This window comes from Xyrauchen texanus, unplaced genomic scaffold, assembly GCF_025860055.1.
Source record: "Xyrauchen texanus isolate HMW12.3.18 unplaced genomic scaffold, RBS_HiC_50CHRs HiC_scaffold_254, whole genome shotgun sequence".
Taxonomy (NCBI): Eukaryota; Metazoa; Chordata; class Actinopteri; order Cypriniformes; family Catostomidae; genus Xyrauchen; species Xyrauchen texanus.
This window is the reverse complement of record NW_026266222.1, coordinates 1-19,931: the sequence shown is the minus strand read 5'-3', so window position 1 is coordinate 19,931 and position 19,931 is coordinate 1. Positions and strand designations below refer to the sequence as shown.

At 40.0% G+C, this 19,931-nt stretch overlaps 1 pseudogene; it reads left to right on the top strand.

Moving 5' to 3' along the window:
* Window positions 1-2,295: 2,295 nt before the first annotated feature.
* On the top strand, window positions 2,296-15,636 carry LOC127641961 (glutamate receptor ionotropic, kainate 2-like; annotated as a pseudogene).
* The last annotated feature ends 4,295 nt before the right edge of the window (window positions 15,637-19,931 follow it).

Sequence of the window (19,931 nt, the reverse complement as noted above, 5' to 3'; positions counted from 1 at the left end):
TCTGACCCGTGTGCAAAGTTTCAAGAGTTTTTGAGCATGTTAAGAGCCCCAAAAGTGCCCCGTAAGTCGTAAAAAAAAAAAAATAATAATAATAATAATAATAATAATCCTAACGAAAACAATAGGGTCCTACGCACTTTGTGCTTGGGCCCTAAAAATGTTATTGGGTCATAACCAAACTGAGTCTGAGTTTTCCAAGTTTCATTTTATTATTTCATTTTCATACAAAGTATATGACAACTGTTGTCAATTGAGTTGATTTGTTTGAGTTGATGAGTCCAACTTCCTGGAATTTCAAAAAAGAGATTTGATTGTAAGCATTATCATACATTGTATGTTGTCAAATTACAGTATTGAGATTTACATGCTCCAGACAAATTGCAATTAGGAATTTCTTCAACGAATACAAGATTCCAACCAGTAAAAAAAGCTCTTGGTTTTCACCTACCTGCTGTGTTGTTTCCCTCTCTCCAGTAGCCGCTCCTTATCTTCTGATCACTTGGCCCATATCGAATTATATTGAACCTTATACAAGTGTGACACACAAGACCTGGCACGTGTGCCTCGTTACATATTCTTGCATACTTTGTGGTCGATATGTGCCCTCGATGCGCACTTTTGCAGAGCCCACACTGATGCAAGCTCTACAGCACACATCTTCTCGACAGTCAAAGCGAGGTTACGTTATTGCCCATCGTGCACAGCAACCCTAAAGGCACGGGTGGCGGTGCCACCGGCTTGGGCTCGCCATCGCTGCTTGCAGCTATATTTTACGACTATTGGGGCACTTTTGGGGCTCTTAACGTGCTCAAAAACTCTTGAAACTTTGCACACGGGTCAGAAACCGCGGCTGTCAGGGCCGGGCTGAAGCTGGTTTGAATGTGGATTTCTTAAAATTTTTCTCTTTCTGAGTGACCCCTCCTCCTCCCTTTCTGTGTTTTTTCTCTCAGTGTCTCTCTGTCTGACAGACAGAATGGGCCTGCCAAATTTTTTTTGTGTGTGTGTGTGTGTGTGGGGAGGGAGGGGGGTTCTCTGTTGGGTTTACATTTGCTTTTTGATTGTTTGATTGTTTTTCAAGGTTTCTGGGACTTTTGGGGCCCTTAACATGCTCGAAAACTCTTGAAACTTTGCACACAGGTCAGAACCCGCGGCCATCAGGGCCGGGCTGAATCTGGTACCCGGGCGTGGCAGGGGGCTCGACAGCGACACCTGGAATGGGATTCAAACACTTGTCCATATATCAAACATGCTTGCATGTAATAATATGAAACTCGAACACTTGTAGATCTCGTCGGGCCGAACAACTTTCTAATTTACAGTCATTAGCTCAGACCAACAGAAAGTCAGATATTTTGGTTTGAATGTGGAACACATTTCAAATTAACTTTGAAGCTCCAAAAAGCACATCAAAAGTAACATAAAAGAAGGGAGTGTGTTATAACTTCTGCATACATTAACTGATCTCGATGAAACTTCAGCAGTGTGTTTACTGGGAAGAGGCCGGTCGCATGGATGTGACTACTGTGAGTCAAAGTTATAGCGCCACCAACTGGCAGAAGGGAGTGTGTCACTTTCAAAATGCTTTTAAATCACCCTCTTATGTCTCAAGTGAACAAACAGACCAACAGAAAGTCAGATATTTTGGTTTGAATGTGGAACACATTGCAAATGAACTTTGAAGCTCCAAAAGCACATAAAGGCAGCTTAAAAGCAAGGAAGTGTGTTATAACTTCTGCATACATTAACTGATCTCGATGAAACTTCAGCAGTGCGTAAATTATAATTACATTAATAAACCTGAACAGAGACCTCCGGATAAATACTGGCCTTCTGGATTAACACGCTTAAGTGCTGCAAAAGATATTGACCTATGACATCCTATGACATTAAAAATTATTCTACATTTGAATTACCTCATAGATGTGACTATTGTGGTTCACGGTCCTAGGCACTGTCCCTGTCTCAAATGGCACACTTCATATGAATTTTCAGTCTTGTGTACTTATTTCGTGTGTCCATTAACTCCATGAGACCGTAGGGTGTCTCATTTTTCATTTTAGGTATCGGAAGGGTGCTCACGCATACTTTGTGGTTGATATGTGCCCTCCATGCGAACTTTTGCAGAGCCCACGCTGATGCGAGCTCTACAGCACACGTCTTCTCGACGGTCAAAGCGAGGTTACGTTATTGCCCATCGTGCACAGCTGACCCTAAAGGCACGGGGTGGCGGTGCCACCGCTTGGGCTCGCCATCGCTGCTCGCAGCTATATTTTTTAGTTTGATTTTGTGTTTCAGGAGGAGCCGTACGTTATGTTTAAGAAGTCGGATAAACCTCTGTACGGTAACGACCGCTTTGAGGGATTCTTTGTGGATCTGCTTCGCGAACTCTCCGGAATCCTGGGGTTCCGCTACGAGATCCGATTGGTGGAGGACGGGAAGTACGGCGTGTTTGAAGAGAGCTCGGGCCAGTGGAACGGCATGGTGCGCGAGCTCATGGATCACGTGAGTCCAGACACTTTCTGTAATGCGCTGTTCAGAACATCATGTAGTGATGTGTGTGAGTGGTTGCCATGGTTACGCTGATATTTACAGAAGTGTGGGAGGATGATGGCGACACACAACCTTCATGTGAGACAATGCTGTTTTAATTTAAGACACAAGTTTAATGCTAAAACATCTTTGACAAGAAAAACTTGCTTTTTGTGACCCACTTTTTGTTTTTGACCTTTAAAAATTGGTCAAATTCATTCATTTATTCTGTGGAGCCACACGGAGAGCCTCATATCTCTGGAATGTAATTATATAGGGCTTTATAAATTAGTATACAAAAACAAAAGCACATTCTGAACCAGAATCTAAAAGGATATTAAGATATCTTTAATACTTATGGAGTTATAGACACTCCAACTTTGAAAAAATGACACAAAAATAGTGTTTTTCCCCATTTTTGGACTCGCACCATTGGGATCTAAAGCAACAAGAGGTGCTGAAGTCAACTGATTTTAGTAATACATCAACATATCTGTGTATAAACATAAAATCATGACACTGACAGCTTCCTATGGGTAGATTTTTGGCCTGTAGTTTTGCTTCAGAATCATGGTTTTTGTCCGCTGAAAATGGGTCAAATTGAACAATTTCTGGATGAAGCCACATTGAGATCCCTGTATCTCTGGGATTTAACCAGATAGGGCCTTAAATATGAAGATACCAAAAGAAAAGCTTATTTTAAACTAGAATCTAAAAGGACATTAAGATATATTTAATACTTCTGGAGTTATAGACACTTCAACTTTGGAAAAACAACACAAAAATAGTGTTTTTCCCCATTTTTGACTCGCACCATTGGCATATAAAGCAACAAGAGGTGCTGAAGTCAACTGATTTTAGTAATACATCAACATATCTGTGAGTAAACATAAAATGTTTTCTAAGGTTAGTTGTTTTACCTGAAAATTGTTGTTTTGACCCTCCACAAAATAATGGATTACTGATCAATGGCATCAAAAATGTTGGCTTTCAGTATAATTTGTTTATCTTCATTAAAAGTATTAACAAAATCAAACCTTTCAGCAGGGAATGTTTCATGAAATAACCTTAAAATCTCACGTTTTGCTTCTCAAGTAAATGTATTTTGTTTTCAGGAGGGTTACACATTTTTACTGGAGAACAAGACAAAAATACTGATTTGTTGCAGATGGTCTGGTGAGTTCAGAGACCGCTGGATGTTCTATAAGTGTTATACGACATCTCCGGAGGTCTTATTAACGGAAACTGTAGCCTAGCGTGTAAGAACCGCGGGACTAGCACAACATGAACGCTGTGAAACGCATCAGCTGATTTCTGCTGGATCTCACACACTGATTTATTCCTTAAAATCTGCATTTGAAACGCTTGCAACATTGTTGCCTCTGAAATCATATGGGAGCTTTATACGAGGAACATTATTAACTGCAATTATTAACAATTTTTTCTGCCAGATCTCTCTTGATTGGTGTGTTGTGTTGTCTATTGATGATTGACAGAAAGCAGATCTGGCCGTGGCCCCGTTGACCATCACGTACGCCCGAGAGAAAGTGATCGACTTCTCCAAACCCTACATGACGCTGGGCATCAGCATCCTGTACCGCAAAACCCAACGGCACCAACCCCGGTGTGTTCTCCTTCCTCAACCCTCTGTCCCCGGATATCTGGATGTATATTCTGCTGGCCTGCTTGGGTGTCAGTTGTGTGCTGTTTGTCATAGCCAGGTAACATGTGACCCTCGCTCGGAGAAACCGTTTCATAAGGAAACGGCCATTTGTGTAATTTGGCACATTCATTGCTGAGGGTCTGATCATGAATCTGCCCAACATTGGGCTCTCCAACTCAAACACTCTAGCGCCACCATCAGTTCAAAATGGGCTTTTTAACGTAACTTTTGTTATGTGTCTCTTATGTGACTCTACCCTCCCTAGCAACCGGCCAATTTGGTTACCCCATGTGACTCTACCCTCCCTAGCAACCGGGCCACTTTGGTTACCCCATGTGACTCTACCCTCCCTAGCAACTGGGCCAATTTGGTTACCCAATGTGACTCAACCCTCCCTAGCAACCAGGCCAATTTGGTTACCCCATGTGACTCTACCCTCCCTAGCAACCAGGCCAATTTGGTTACCCCATATGACTCTACCCTTCCTAGCAACCGGGCCAATTTGGTTACCCCATGTGACTCTACCCTCCCTAGCAACCAGGCCAATTTGGTTACCCCATGTGACTCTACCCTCCCTAGCAACTGGGCCACTTTGGTTACCCCATGTGACTCTACCCTCCCTAGCAACCGGGCCACTTTGGTTACCCCATGTGACTCTACCCTCCCTAGCAACCGCCCAATTTGATTAACCCATGTGACTCTACTCTCCCTAGCAACCGGGCCAATTTGGTTACCCCATGTGACTCTACCCTCCCTAGCAACCGGGCCACTTTGGTTACCCCATGTGACTCTACCCTCCCTAGCAACTGGGCCAATTTGGTTACCCCATGTGACTCTACCCTCCCTAGCAACTGGGCCACTTTGGTTACCCCATGTGACTCTACCCTCCCTAGCAACCGGGCCACTTTGGTTACCCCATGTGACTCTACCCTCCCTAGCAACCGGCCCAATTTGGTTAACCCATGTGACTCTACTCTCCCTAGCAACCGGGCCAATTTGGTTACCCCATGTGACTCTACCCTCCCTAGCAACCGGGCCACTTTGGTTACCCCATGTGACTCTACCCTCCCTAGCAACCGGCCCAATTTGGTTACCCCATGTGACTCTATCCTCCCTAGCAACCAGCCCAATTTCTCACACACACACACAAATTGTGTACAAATATCTAAACATCCTAAAAACATGATACAATTACTAGAAATAAATGTCATTAAATATTAAGGTTCGTTTAAGTACATACAATTACTTGATATAATATTTGTTGTTTTACTTGCAAGCAATAACCTCCTGAATTTTGTTAGATTTATTCTTAAACTACAATAAATATGTTTGATTCTAACAAAGTTCAGATCAAAAACATACATCACAATTACAACTCACCTCGAAACACAATGTGCTTAAAAATCAACAATTTTATAATGAACAAACATGATCAAAAAGCACAAAATAAAATATTTCATTAATGATCAATCAGTTGTAACACAGTTTGTGTGCTGTGGCAGTAAATGCATGAGTGTGTGTTCTCTGTGTGTTCAGGTTCAGTCCGTATGAGTGGTATAATCCTCACCCCTGTAACCCCGACTCAGACGTGGTGGAGAATAACTTCACGCTGCTCAACAGTTTCTGGTTTGGTGTCGGAGCGCTCATGCGGCAGGGTGAGTCCCGTAGATCTCGTCTCTCTCTGTCTGCTGATGTACAGCGGCAATAACACACTGCCATACACACTTCTCAAACAATCCTGAATATCCCAGAAATCACTGCATTTACCGTCTGTTTTCTAAACAGAGCTTTAAGGTTGCATCACAACAGAAAACCAAATAAAAGAAAACACAACAGCTGAAGTGAATGAATCCAGTTCTGTACACACACGAGTGGCGTTCACACGGCAAATGGAATGATAATTAAGGGATTACAACCACAAAGTAAAACTACAATCACAAAGTTACTACAATCACGGTTACTACAGTATTACAATAGTAAATCTACAACCGCAAAGTTACTACAGTCACGGTTACTACAGTATTACAATAGTAAAACTACAACCACAAAGTTACTGCAATCACGTTTACTACAGTATTAAAATAGTAAATCTACAACCGCAAAGTTACTACAATCACGGTTACTACAGAATTACAATAGTAAAACTACAACCACAAAGTTACTACAATCACGGTTACTACAGCATTACAATAGTAAAACTACAATCACAAAGTTACTACAATCACGGTTACTACAGTATTAAAATAGTAAATCTACAACCGCAAAGTTACTACAATCACGGTTACTACAGAATTACAATAGTAAAACTACAACCACAAAGTTACTACAATCACGGTTACTACAGCATTACAATAGTAAAACTACAATCACAAAGTTACTACAATCACGGTTACTACAGTATTAAAATAGTAAATCTACAACCGCAAAGTTACTACAGTCACGGTTACTACAGTATTACAATAGTAAATCTACAACCGCAAAGTTACTACAATCACGGTTACTACAGTATTACAATAGTAAATCTACAACCGCAAAGTTACTACAGTCACGGTTACTACAGTATTACAATAGTAAAACTACAACCACAAAGTTACTACAATCACGGTTACTACAGTATTACTATAGTAAAACTACAATCGCAAAGTTACTACAATCACAGTTACTACAGCATTACAATAGTAAAACTACAACCGCAAAGTTACTAAAATCACGGTTACTACAGTATTCCTATAGTAAAACTACAATCGCAAAGTTACTACAATCACAGTTACTACAGCATTACAATAGTAAAACTACAACCGCAAAGTTACTACAATCACGGTTACTAGAGTATTACTATAGTAAAACTACAATCGCAAAGTTACTACAATCACAGTTACTACAGCATTACAATAGTAAAACTACAACCGCAAAGTTACTAAAATCACGGTTACTACAGTATTACGATAGTAAAACTACAATCGCAAAGTTACTACAATCACGGTTACTACAGTATTACTATAGTAAAACTACAATCGCAACGTTACTACAATCACGGTTACTACAGTATTACAATAGTAAAACTACAACCGCAAAGTTACTACAATCACGGTTACTACAGTATTACTATAGTAATGTTTAATCTTGTGGTTACTATGGTTTCACTGCAAATGGCCAATTAAGGTATTTGTAGTAAAACCATAATAACTATAAAGTCATGAATTTTATCATTATAGTTTTGTTTTTGTTGTATTATTACTATTATTTCACTATGAATATTAAATATGGTTACTATAGTAAAGCCATGGTACATTTTATTGTGTGGGAACACAAAGGATTTGAACAGTGCACTGAATAAAAGCTGATTTTCTCAGGTTCGGAGCTCATGCCTAAAGCTCTCTCCACGAGGATTGTTGGAGGAATCTGGTGGTTTTTCACTCTCATTATTATTTCATCGTACACGGCAAACCTCGCCGCCTTCCTGACCGTAGAGCGGATGGAGTCGCCCATCGATTCTGCTGATGATCTGGCAAAACAAACCAAGATCCTGTACGGTGTGGTGCAGGACGGCGCCACCATGACTTTCTTTAAGGTACTGCAGCTATATTGTATTGTTCATTTTTAATCTGAGCTGTATATTTGTTATTGCATGAAGCGGCACAGAATATTATTAATATTAATAAGTGTTATTTGTTGCATTGCATCCCACCATATCTTGTTTATTTTGTTATATTGGATCTGATATTCTCTGTGGTAGAAAACGAAGATCTCGACGTATGATAAGATGTGGGAGTTTATGAACAGCCGTCGACAGTCCGTGTTGGTGAAGAGCGTTGAGGAGGGCATCCATCGAAGTACTCACGCCTGATTACGCCTTCCTGATGGAGTCCACCGCCATCGAAGTTCGGCCACCCAGCTGAAACTGTAACCTCACGCAGATCGGAGGACTCATCGACTCGAAGGCGTACGGCGTGGGAACGCCCATGGGTGAGTAATGCATGCCTCAAATATCGTGCTGTTTATTAGCGGTGTCATTGTGCTCCAGACATGAATGATCCCTCAAATCATGTGTGTTGATGAGGAGAGGTGTGCTGTTATTCTACTAACACCTGAAAAAACCCCATAGACTCGTAGGAGGGACCATAAGCCACAGTGTGGGAGGGCGGGGTCGTGATTATACACTCCCGGTCCCATATCAGGCTAATCAAGCCTCCGAGAGGGATAAAGGCCGACTGCGGAGGATGGTGCGACAGAGAGAGAGCTTTTACGGACATGTCCGTCATGTGTGTGTTTGTGTCTTTTGTTTAAGTTTATCATTAAAACTATTATTTATATCGTCAAGCCGGTTCTTGGCTCGTCCTTGCCCGTCTATATCCCTTTACACTGGTGCTGAAACCCAGGAAGGAGGAGGGATGCCCACCTCTCTCTCTCAGCTCCTGCAGTAACGGAAAGATGGATGAAAGGCTAATTCTTGCTGTTAGAAATGTTCCAGTGCTCTATGAAATGTCTCTTCCCACGTACAAGGACATTTTTAAGAAAAATACTGCGTGGAAAGGTTTATCTGAGATCGCGGGGATTTTGTGCACCCAGACAGACCGGCGTTTGCATTTTCGCTGCAGATAAACAGCCGCTATGGCAACCAGCACGCCTTGTTTCTCATTCATCTTTGATATAAAGCATTTTATGTACTGATTCCATTTCTATTTAGTCTTTTCCCTCCAAAATGTTTGTTTTTAGCGCCAAGAAAAGAGATTCAGCTGTCAACAGCAATGGAATGACATCCGTGAATGTCATTTATATACGCTACTAGGCAACCAGTAGAGGGAACGCCCACTAGCTGACTTCACCGCCAGCGCTGGCTGACCTGACAAAGCTGACTGGCAGTGTGAACGCAGCTTGATCCAGATGTTTCAGGATCAGATGTTTCCACTGCATCTTCAGGACTGCCATTTTTGTTTATACGCAAACTGAAAAGTATCTAATTTACCCTCTACTGACTTTAGAAGCTGTTTCAAGAGGGAACAAAACAAATGTATTCACACACATGATGTATTTTCCTGGATAACAAAATACCCAACCGTCTTTCAATTAGTTGAACACACATTTTAAATGCACTTATTTATTTATTTCCAGTTTCATTTGAACTTTTAGTTCAAATAAATACAAATAAAGTTCAAAGTCTGAAATCAAGGGGTCTTGCTTTATTGTGTAGGCTTAACCCTAACCCTGCTTAATGAAAACTACCCCATAGTGCCACCTAGCGTCCAACCAGCGCTAATACCGGTGTAGTGCCGCTTTCCAGCGGACCAACCATTAACGGTAACTAACGGTTATTCGACTATCAGGGGCGGCCCAAACAATCTCACAACGATCTATCATTTCTGTTTTTAAATGTAATTACAGATATTTATAATTAATTTTACTAGTGCAATTACTATTGCATTTATCTGAAAACGCTTCTCGCTAGTAAGAATTATAATGTTTATATCAATGGTTACATTGTTATTAGTGCAAATGTCCATTCCTGATATCAACAACTAGTAAAAAACATTCCTCAACCTATTGTCTGTTTTAATGGAGACACGACATGCCCTCTTAATCTGACTGAGCTGGAGCCAAAAACCATCAGTGTAGTTACTGCATTTTGCCTTTGCACAACAGCCGTGTTTCAGCACACAGGTTGATTGACACCTTCACTGTTGTCCAGGACGCATCAGGAGAAATTAGCGTCGTTAAATGTGACGTGGTCACAAAACGTTTGTGATCTAGTTCACACGTGTGATTTAGCGCTGTACACGTGATATATCGCCCCCCATCTTCAGATGCCAGTTTTTATGAAAAGTTTGAAAAATTATTGAAAGAATCTAATCTAAATAAAGAGATCATTATTTTTGGGGATATAAACATAAATTGGGAGGATAAATTATGTAGAAGAAAACTAAAAAACATAACTGACAAATTTGATCTAGTTCAAATGATCAAAGGGCCAACGAGAATTACTACATCTAGCAGCACTCAGATTGATCTAGTATTTTCCAACCCGACCCGAGAGAATAACTAAATCATATAATATGTTGGCTGGTCTTTCTGATCACAATTTGATCCTTGTGGCAGAAAGCTCTCTAAAAAGAGATTTGTTTATTCTGCCAGAGAACGGGAGTATGTTGGAATCCCAAAAAATTGCCAGGAAGGATTTATAAATGCTGTCCAGCAGATAGATTGGGATCGCATACTGTCGGGAACAATTGTGAAGTGGATTGTGCATCTTTCGTGGCTATAATTGAGAGAACAATTAAAGATTTTAGCAGTACAATTAAACACAAACACAATAAAAATATACTTCCTTGGATGAACTCAGATATACTCAAACTAATGAAAGAGAGGGATTTTATGCTAAAAACAGCAATTAAAACTAAGTCAATTAGTGCTAAAAATCTGTTTACAACATTGAGAAATAAGACGGTTAAGGCTATACATGTAAGGCCAAAGCAGATTTTTTTTGACAATAATAGAAAACGCAAAAGGGATTCTAAAATAATTTGGAACCAATTGAAGAAACTTGTAGGACAGGACACAAAAAAGAAAAAACTTGTAGAAATTAAGATAGATGGACAAATTATAAATAACACAAACAAAGTTGCAGGTGCTTTCAATAATTTTTTTATTGAATCTGTATCAATTATTGCTCAAAGTTTTTCATCTAATAATGAAAAAATTTGCCCGATAAATAATTCAGAGCCTATTTTCGATTTAAGGACAGTGACAGAATCTGAAGTCTTACAGACAATTAGAACATTAAAAGCTTCCAGAACTAGAGACATATTTGGTATAGATATGTGCATGCTGAAAGAACTCAGTTCCACATTGTTAACACCGGTAACTAAAATTATTAATCTCTCCTTTATTGAGGCAGTATTTCCTAGGGTGTGGAAGTCCGCTATGGTTGTACCAGTTTTTAAAAATGGAGATCCATTGTTAGTGGATAATTATAGACCAATCAGCATCTTACCTACAGTATCAAAAGTTGCAGAGAAATTAATTTCCCAACAAATAATAACACATCTAAATACTTCTACATTTTCCCTTCACTCTATGCAATTTGGTTTTAGAACTCAATATTCCATGAAACTGCAAATTGTTTTTTATGGAAAATATTAAACATCTAATGGATAAAGGTGGTGTGGTTGGAGCTGTGTTTCTCGATCTAAAAAGGCTTTCGATACTGTAAATCATACAATATTATTAAACAAATTGAATAAATACAATTTTTCATCAGATGCAGTAAAATGGATAAAATCATATCTATCGAATCAGCCCACAGTCAGTCAGGATTAGTGACTGCCACTCACCGCCTCTTGTTACGTCAACGGGGTTCCTCAGGGTTCTATTTTGGGACCACTGTTATTTTCGCTTTATATAAACGACCTACCGTCATGTTGTCCAGACGTTTTTATTCAAATGTATGCTGACGATACAGTTATTTATACCCATGGTAAAAACAGGAGACAAGTTGCTGAAAAGCTTACACAGTCAATGGTTCAAGTTTCTGAATGGTTAAATCAATCTTGTTTAAAACTTAATGTAAATAAAACAGTTTCAATGTACTTTTCGAAATCTAACACTACAAACAATCAGCATGATATTTATGTGTCAGGGAAAAAATAAAAGTTGTGTCAGAATTTAAATATCTAGGCATCGTAATAGACTCTAAACTAACCTTTAAATCACAGATAAAACTGGTTTGTAATCGAGTTAAATTTAATATCGCAAATTTCCGTTTTATTAGATCACACCTATCAATTGAGGCCGCCAAAATGTTTATGTATAGTATGGTTTTGCCCCACATCACTTATTGCCTTACAACATGGTCACAAACAAAGAAAACAACGTTAAAACCATTAGAGTCACTTTATAAGCAAACAATCAAAATTTTGGATAAAAAATCATTTAGATCTCACCATTGTGCCATATTACAAAAGCATAAACTCTTAAGCTGGGAAAATGCTATCAAGTATTCTAACTTATGTCTGTTATATAAAATAATTTATGGTCTGTCTTCTCCCCACTTAGTAAATTTGTAAACATCAGAAACTCCTCACAGCGAGTAACACGGGGTCGGCCCGAGGAGACTGTGTTGTTCCTTTCATGGAAAACTGCATTCAGCCAGCATGCTTTTTCAGTCTCAGCAGCACAAAATTGGAATTCTGTTCCACAGAATATTAGAGAACTCACTACATACACTTTGTTTAAAAAGCAACTAAAAAACTGGTTCATATTACACCAGTCATGTCAACACTAATAAGTATATAGGCTACAATTTCCCTCTACCTGATCGTACTGTCATCTGTGTCCCTGTTGGGTAACTGTGTTCAACATTATTATATTTAATTTTAACCTAATGTTGAAAATATAGTGAATTTGTACACTGTATTAATTTAAAGGATTTAACGAGTTATATTGTTTTATAGTTTTTATATTTTGTATTTTCCTTGTAATGTTTTAAAGCTGTTTTCTTTTTAAGGTAGACAATATTACGATCTGTCCAGGGACAACGGATGAAAAATAGCCTTTTGGCTAATTCTTGTGCATTTGCAGTAATGCTAATTAATGTACATTGTCCCTGTCAAATAAACTAATAAACAAACAAACAAACAAACACGTGTGACCGCATCACAGAAAGCACCAGGCGTAAACGGGGTCTACTGACGAGCACAGCGATGATCTGTTTTATTAATATGCGACGTGTCTCACAAGAAAGACAGATAAAGGGTTTATAAGCATTAATATCTAAAAGGAGGTGTGTGTGGGTGGAGAAATTAAGAAGGGGAATATTTATCCATCTCAAATCCTCTCCTTGGCTTTTCTTCCTCTGTTGCTTGTTATTTCAGTCGCTCATCTGTGTAATCCCGTTAACTGCGCACACGCACACGCTTCAGACGTGTAAAACATGCTCTCAAATGCACAATTTGTATTCGCTGATTAACAGGCGTTGAATCATGTCCCCAGACTCGGGATTCAAGCGTCTTTGATCTGACAGTGTCCCGCTGCGGATTGTGCATTGAGCGTGCTCACGGGACGAGGGTTTAAATCTGACTCACCGCTGCGGGACACGGCACGGTTCCACTGGAGGACAAAATAAATCTTCCTGGAATAACATCAATGCTTTTATCATGTAAAACATCTTGTGCAATGATGTTTAAAGATGTAGCAGACGCTGTATGTATGAATATGCATCAGTCATCATGTTTTAGATTGTTTTATTGATGCATATGAAGGGGTTGGGCACTTTTATCACTGTGATTTCGAGGCAGTAAAGTAATTTATCTAATCTGTGTGTGTTCATGCATCTTATTTCTGTGTTTGGTCTTATATGTCACCTCATGCATGCTCTTCACTGACACTTTTGTTCACTTGGTCAGCAAGTACACATTATATTCGAATTAATTACATAGTGTCTCGATCAATTAATCGCATTTAATCGCACATACAAATCGCAGTGCTTGTAGTACCACCTGTTTCCTCCAGAGGGCAGTAAGTGAAACTTCAGCTGTGTGAGCAACACACAGTTTATACAGTGAACAAACACTTCAGCGGACACACACACAAACATGCGATCTAAGAGATCTCAAGATGTGTTTATTAGTATTAAACTATATTTAATGACACAGTGACCTAAACATTTTATTTTTATGACGCAACACACCCGAGACGTGACACAAACATGTCTGACGCAGGTCGTACGGTCTTTACCTCATACCTATTTAATTGCCAACAAGGTTAAGGATGTGTCCTGTAGTATTGGGCACTATGTGGCTTGTTTCTAAAATAAAAATGTCTGACGCAGCTGTACATTCACGGGTCCTTAAACAAGCCCTCATAATAAATCTCCAACTGATTGACAAATTCACTTGTGTAATGGATTACTGTGAACTGTGTGATTGACTTATGATCAATTATATGATCAATGATCAAACTCACTCTCGTCACCCTCATTTCTTCTGCCAATCTATCCACTGCTCTTTACAGTCCAACATTGTCCATTCCAGAGTCCCCAAACCCCAAAAACCCCATTCCACAACCCCAAAAACGTCTCCAACTTCTGATTGGCATCGCCAGCAGGTGTATATGTCTTTAAGACCAAGCCTATACAATCTAGAGGGTTTCCAATAGAATCGGTGTAAGATCTTCAATTGCATAAGGTGCACCTTTGCATCTTTGGATGCAGATTTGACCTTTTTTGGAATCCTAGCCCACACACCCTCTGAAAGGATGAGTTTAGAATGAATGCTTTAGAACGGACCAATCAGAGCAGAGTATGCTCTCTGAAAGGAGGAGTTTAGAATGAATGCTTTAGAACGGACCAATCAGAGCAGAGTAAGCTCTCTGAAAGGCAGAGTTTAGAATGAATGCTTTAGAACGGACCAATCAGAGCAGAGTAGGCTCTCTGAAAGGCGGAGTTTAGAATGAACGCTTTAGAACGGACCAATCAGAGCAGAGTAGGCTCTCTGAAAGGAGGAGTTTAGGATTAATCCTTTAGAACGGACCAATCGGAGCAGAGTAGGCTCTCTGAAAGGCGGAGTTCAGAATTATGCTTTAGAATGGACCAATCAGAGCAGAGTATGCTCTCTGAAAGGCGGAGTTCAGAATGAATGCTTTAGAACGGCTCATTGAATCATTTTTACACTGGGGAAAAAAGGTAATGCTGCAATTTAAACAATTTAAAGTGTTTTTTGACCTTGGATGCATGTAAATCTATTATGTGTGACCTTTAAAACAAAATTAAACACGTTTAAAAACCATAATAGGTGCACTTTAAGTCATTTACTAAATAGGGAGCAAGGTAGCGTCCTATAGTTCTCTGTGCATCTAAGTGGTTCACTCCTAAAATCTGATCAGAAGTTCAGTTTCAGGCTGCAGATGATGTTTGGATCACTCAACATTTTTGACAGACCTGGGACAATGATCATCAGTACATAGATTCACCATTAATAATGTTTGGCCATCGCCACATGCAGCCCCCCGCAAGATGCCACCCTGGGCGACTACCCAAGGCTCGTTCGAATACTCCTGAAAAACACCGTTTCCATGTGAATGATTGAGTTGTGAATTGTGCTGCAGTCCTTAGGATCTCTCATCATGTATTTCACCTCCTGCTGTTGTAATTTGGTGTCCCCCCGCAGGCTCTCCGTACCGAGACAAGATCACCATCGCCATCCTGCAGCTCCAGGAGGAGGGGAAGCTGCACATGATGAAGGAGAAGTGGTGGAGAGGAAACGGCTGTCCGGAAGAGGAGAGTAAAGAGGCCAGCGCGCTCGGCGTGCAGAACATCGGGGGGATCTTCATCGTTCTCGCCGCCGGTCTGGTGCTGTCCGTGTTCGTCGCCGTCGGGGAGGTGCTGTACAAATCCAAACAGAACGCTCAGATAGAGAAGGTACCAGTCGAAACGCAAACATATCATATACACGGTATAGAGAAAACCGAAATGAAATGAGTTAACCCAACTTAAATTTGGTTTGTTCAAATAACTCTATTGAACCTTGCAGCTTATTGCTAGCTTTTCACTTTTAATTGACTATATCATAATTCCAGCGAGTCGGAAGTTTACAGACCGATCGTGTCACTTTTAATAGACTACATCATAATTCCAGTGGGTCGGAAGTTTACAGACCGATCGTGTCACTTTTAATTGACTATATCATAATTCCAGCGGGTCGGAAGTTTACAGACCGATCGTGTCACTTTTAATTGACTATATCATAATTCCAGCGGGTCGGAAGTTTACAGACCGATCGTGTCACTTTTAATTGACTATATCATAATTCCAGCGGGTCGGAAGTTTACAGACCGATTGTGTCACTTTTAATTGACTATATCATAATTCCAGCGGGGCAGAAGTTTACAGACCGATTGTGTCACTTTTAATTGACTACATCATAATTCCAGCGAGTTGGAAGTTTACAGACCGATTGTGTCACTTTTAATTGACTACATCATAATTCCAGCGGGTCGGAAGTTTACAGACCGATCGTGTCACTTTTAATTGACTACATCATAATTCCAGAGGGTCGGAAGTTTACAGACCGATCGTGTCACTTTTAATAGACTACATCATAATTCCAGAGGGTCGGAAGTTTACAGACCGATCGTGTCACTTTTAATTGACTACATCATAATTCCAGAGGGTCGGAAGTTTACAGACCGATTGTGTCACTTTTAATTGACTATATCATAATTCCAGCGGGGCAGAAGTTTACAGACCGATTGTGTCACTTTTAATTGACTACATCATAATTCCAGCGGGTCGGAAGTTTACATACACTTTGTTAGTATTTGGTTGCATTGAGTTTAAATTTTTTAACTTGGGTCAAATGTTTTGGGGATCCTTCCACAAGCATCTCACAATAAATTGCTGGAATTTTGTCCCATTCCTGCAGACAGAACTGGTGTAACTGAGTCAGGTTTGTCGGCCTCGGATTGAGGTCAGGACTTTGTGGTGCCGCTCCAATACTTTGACTTTAATGTCCTTAAACCATTTAGCCACATCTTTGGAAGTGTGCTTTGGAAGACCCAATTACGATGAGCTTTAACTTCCTGTCCGATGTCTTGAGATGTTGCTTCAATATATTGACATAATGTTCCTTCCTCATGATGTCATATATTTAGAAAGTGCACCAGTCCCTCCTGCAGCACCCCACACAACATGATGCTGCACCCCCATGCTTCACTGTTGGGATGCTGTTCTTCACCCTTTTTCCTCCAAAGATAACGATGGTCATTACGGCCAAACAGTTCAATAGTGTGTCATCAGACCAGAGGACATTTCCCCAAAATGAAGATCTTTGTCCCCATGTGCACTTGCAAACTAGTCTGGCTTTATTATGGTGGTTTTGGAGCAGTGGCTTCTTCCTTGCTGAGCCTTTCAGGTGATGTCCATATAGGACTGGTTTTGCTGTGGATCTAGATACTCGTCCACCTGTTTCCTCCAGCATCTTCACAAGCTCCTTTGCTGTTGTTCTGGGATTGATTTGCACTTTTCACACAAACTACGTTCATCTCTATGAGACAGAATGCGTCTCCTTCCTGAGCGGTGTGATGACTGTGTGGTCACATGGTGTTTATACTTGTGTACTATTGTTTGTACAGATGAACGTGGCACCTTCAGAAGTTTGGAAATTGCTCCCAAGGATGAAACAGATTTGTGGAGGTCTTGGCTGATTTCTTTTGATTTTCCATGATGTCAAGCAAAGAGGCACTGAGTTTGAAGGTAGGCCTTAAAATACATCCACAGGTACACCTCTAATTCAGCACACCTCCTATAAGAAGCTAATTGTCTAAAAGTTGGCATCAGTTTCTGGAGTTTTCCAAGCTGCTTAAAGGCACAGTTCACTTAGTGCATGTAAAGTTCTGATCCACTGGAATTGTGATTATAGTCAATTAAAAGTGAAACAATCGGTCTGTAAACAAGTGTTGGAAAAATACTCATGTCATGCACAAAGTAGATGTCCTAAACGACTTGCTAAAACTATAGTTTGCTAATATGAATTCGGTGGAGGGGTTAAAAAATTAGTTTTAATGACTTCAGCTGTAAGTAAAGACCAAATGCTAAAGAATTGTGTTGCATTCGCTCATTTTAAGCAGTAAAAATCACGTTGAGTAAACACAATCCATTTGAAGTCTGAATCCATTTGAACATTTCATAGAAATATCACATTTTGATGACTGTGTTGAACCTCACTTGGAGTTTAAGCAATATAATTATGTCTTTCCTGTAGCGTTACGTTCTGCAGCGCGATGGTTGAGGAGCTCGAGTGTCTTTAAAATGCCAACGGCAACGGAAACAGAAACCGCAGCCGCCCGCCATTGTCAAAGCGGAGGAAGTGATTAACATGCATACCTTTAACGACAGGAGACTCCGGGAAAAGAGACAATGGCGTGAAACGCCCACTGGGGCGGCGCTAGAGAGGCCAGGACAATAATGCCTCGAAATCCGTTAGACTCCTGTAACGCTCGTCCAAGCGGCGGACACAAACATGTTTCCTGTGGAAATCCGGATCTGCGAAGTGTGTCAGAAACACATCTGTCACAGAGCAGCAGCAGTTTATTGGCTGATTTCTTGAGTCCCAAACCACAGAGACGTGTGCAGCGAATTTCACGCACACATGAAACATTCGTCTCTCTGACCTGCTGGACATTCAACATGATGAAACATCACACAACAAGTCATGTTTTCATGATACGTTACTGCTTAGTTTTTTGGTCGAAGACGTGTAGGATGCATTGTTCTGTAATACAGGAAGTAATTGTTTGAAATGTTTTTTAAAGCTAACATCATTCAAGAGATATTCTTGTCATATATTCTGTCTGTATTGCTGTCTTCAAGTTCTCCTGGTAAACTCATACTATTTTTCCCATTCATTTTCAGCCATTTCCATGGTAACAGCGACTTCTCTGATTGGATGATCTCTCCTCGGGATTGTGGGTAGTGTAGTTCTGCAGCATGAATTTGGTAATAAAACAATTAATGAAAAAAAAACATGGCGAAATAATACTCAGGTGGCTTATATATGATCAATTAGAATTTAATTATGACCAATAAGAATTTGATATTGCAAAGATCACACACACACTCACACAATTAAATTAAATAAAACCCCAAGTGTAATCAGTAATTACCAGTGTTGGACTTGTTATAATTACTAAGTAAGTAGTTACTGTAATTTAATTACTTTCGAAGTCAAAAAGTAGTGTAACCGGGGCCTGGGTAGCTTAGCGAGTATTAACGCTGACTATCACACCTGGAGTCGTGAGTTCGGATCCAGGGCGTGCTGAGTGACTCCAGTCCGGTCTCCTTAGCAACCATATTGGCCTGGTTGCTAGGGAGGGTAGAGTCACATGGGGTAACCTCCTTGTGGTCACTATAATGTGGTTCTCGCTCTTGGTGGGGCGTGTGGTGAGTTGTGTGTGGATGCCGCGGAGAATAGCGTGAAGCCTCCACATGCGCTACGTCTCCACGGTAACACGCTCAACAAGTCACGTGATAAGATGCGTGGATTGACGGTCTCAGATGCACGGAGGCAACTGAGATTTGTCCTCCGCCACCCCGAGTCACAATGTCACCACCAGGACTTAGAACGCATTGGGAAATCCAAAAAGGGGAGAAAATTACAAAAAAATTCAATATTGGATCACAATTTTAATTATTTTAATCATTTGTAGGTCACGCCTATTTCTAAAATAATATTTTTGTAAAATAAATGTAAATCTTGAAATGTGTTCATGTTCGTGTGACAGCTGAAGGGACAACAAAGATGAACAATTCGAAAATATAGAAATTATTTTATTTATTTTGTTGAGCATTTTGAAAATGAGCGGTAAAAACAACCCCACAAAATTGTTTTGGAAATAACGAAATTAAGTAAAATAATTGGTCAGTAGTGATTACTTTTTTGACTTCAGTAATCAGTAAAGGAATCAGATTTTTTTTTTTTTAGAAAAGTAATTTGTAACTTGTAGTGGATTATTATTGATATGTTGCTAATCAACGACATTCGCGGAGACATTCATAGGTGCTCATCTCATATATTTACTGTAATTATTCCGACATGACTGTTGACTTGAAGGCAGCAATAGAAAACATGAAATAATGTTCCTCAGTTCCATGTTGTGAGTTTAAACTGTGTGAATTTTCATGTTGCGGCCGATATGAACATTTTATGTCATTATCAACGACTCAAGCCAAAGTTCTGTCATTAACAGACAT